We start from the raw sequence: 2,500 nt of genomic DNA, 5'->3' as shown, positions 1-2,500 counted from the left end.
CCATGTGCGTCCCATGATGTCCCATGCGCGTCCCGTGCCGTCCGAGCCTCACCAAGGCCGTCCCATGCGCGTCTCGTGCCGTCCCGAGCTGTGCCGAGGCCGTCCCGTGCTGTCCCATGCCGTCCCGAGCCTCGCCAAGGCCGTCCCGTGCCGTCCGAGTTGTGCCGAGGCCGTCCCGTGCCGTCCCGTGCTGTCCCATGCCGTCCCGAGCCTCGCCAAGGCCGTCCCATGCGCGTCCCGTGCCGTCCGAGCTGTGCCGAGGCCGTCCCGTGCTGTCCCATGCCGTCCCGAGCCTCGCCAAGGCCGTCCCATGCGCGTCCCGTGCCGTCCGAGCTGTGCCGAGGCCGTCCCGTGCTGTCCCATGCCGTCCCGAGCCTCGCCAAGGCCGTCCCATGCGCGTCCCGTGCCGTCCGAGCCTCACAAAGGCCGTCCCAGGCCGTCCCGTGCCGTCCCATGCGCGTCCCGTGCCGTCCGAGCCTCACCAGGGCCGTGACATGCCGTCCCGAGCCTGACCAAGGCCGTCCCGAGCCTCACCAAGGCCGTCCATGCGCGTCCCGAGCTGTCCCATGCCGTCCCGAGCCTTAGCAAGGCCGTCCCATTCGCGTCCCGTGCTGTCCCATGCCGTCCCGAGCCTTAGCAAGGCCGTCCCATTCGCGTCCCGTGCCGTCCCATGCGCGTCCCGTGCTGTCCCGTGCCGTCCCGAGCCTGACCAATGCTGTCCCGTGCGCGTCCCATTCTTTTGGCTCGGCTGGCCCGTGCATTCTATGGGGTCGTGGGACATTTCGAAATCCACCCGGGCCATTTCGACTCTCTCTTCATTAATACTATTGAGGTATTATTTATGAATTATTGGAGAAAAGAAACGGAAGAAAATATTTTTTTTTCTATTTTTTATGAATTTTCCGGTGTTTATTCACTTAAAAATTCATAGAAAAATAAATATTTATCGGAATCGCTATTATAATATATCAAAAAAATCCTTGCGAAAAGACCTTTCCAACGAGTATAAGTTTGCTGGATTCCGACGAGTAACGAAGGAGTAAAGGCCCAGTATGCTTGGTTAAAAAATTGATGTTTCCTTGTGAAAATAGGAAAAACAATAACTTTGCACTATAAGGGGGAGGGTTGAGCTCCTTCCCCAGAGCGTGCACAGCACTTGTGCTGGCACGTTCCCTAGTGCTCGCCAAGCACCATAGGGCATCCAAAGGGCAAAGCTCGGCCTACTACATGATGGGAAGCTTCTAATATGTCGGAATACGAAGAGATTTCGTGCGACCCGAAGCTCGGCTCGGGCGTCCCGGCCTGTGCCGAGCTGTGCCGAGCGCGTCCCAGGCCGTCCCGAGCCAAGTCTCGGGCGTCCCAGGCCGTCCCGAGCCAAGTCTCGGGCGTCCCAGGCCGGCCCGAGCAAAGTCTCGGACGTCCCAGGCCGTCCCGAGCTGTGTCGAGGCCGTCCCAGGGCGTCCCGAGCTGGAGCGAGGGCGTCCCAGGCCGTCCCGAGCCAAGTCTCGGGCGTCCCAGGCCGTCCCGAGCAAAGTCTCGGACGTCCCAGGCCGTCCCGAGCAAAGTCTCGGGCGTCCCAGGCCGTCCCGAGCTGTGCCGAGGCCGTCCCAGGCCGTCCCGAGCTGTGGCAAGGGCGTCCCAGGCCGTCCCGAGCAAAGTCTCGGGCGTCCCATGCCGTCCCGAGCTGTGGCAAGGGCGTCCCAGGCCGTCCCGAGCTGTGCCGAGGCCGTCCCGAGCCTAGTCTCGGGCGTCCCAGGCCGTCCCGAGCTATGGCGAGGGCGTCCCAGGCCGTCCCGAGCCAAGTCTCGGGCGTACCTGGCCGTCCCGAGCTGTAGCGAGGGCGTCCCATGCCGTCCCGGGATGTCCCATGCGCGTCCCGTGCCGGCCCGAGCAACAGCTCGGGCGTCCCGTGCCTCGGCCCTTCCAAGTGGTGCTTCGTCGGACATCTCGATATCCACTCGAGCATTTTCGACCATTCTCCATATGTGGGTGTGTGGGTATTTATCAGGAATATTGGAGAAAGAATCGGGAAAAAAATATTTTTTTTCTATTTTTTTTGAATTTTTAATTGTTTATTCACTTAAAAATTCATAAAAAAATAAATATTTATCGGAATCGCTATTATTATATATCAAAAGAATCCTTGTGAAAAGACCTTTCCAACGAATGCAAGTTTGTTGGATTTGGACGAGTAACGAAGGAGCAAAGGCCGAGTATGCTTGGTTAAAAATTTGATGTTTCCTTGTGAAAATAGGGAAAACAATAACTTTGCACTATATAGGGGAGGGGTGAGCTCCCTCCCCAGGCCGTGCACAGCCCTTGGGCTGGCAGGTGCCTTGGCCCTTGGGATGCAACATAAGGCATCCCAAGGGCAAAGCTCGGCACGGGGGTGGATGGGAAGCTTCCAAGAGTTGCCCAACTCATCCCCGACGTGGAAAATCGAAGAGGCGGCTGGGGGGGCCCGGGGGGGCACCACGGGCAAAAAATCAAAAACTCCCCA

Source organism: Eschscholzia californica, unplaced genomic scaffold (genome assembly GCF_041429995.1).
Source record: "Eschscholzia californica isolate CP2 unplaced genomic scaffold, dmEscCali1.0.p SCAF_116, whole genome shotgun sequence".
NCBI lineage: Eukaryota > Viridiplantae > Streptophyta > Magnoliopsida > Ranunculales > Papaveraceae > Eschscholzia > Eschscholzia californica.
Note: the sequence above shows the minus strand (reverse complement) of the source record.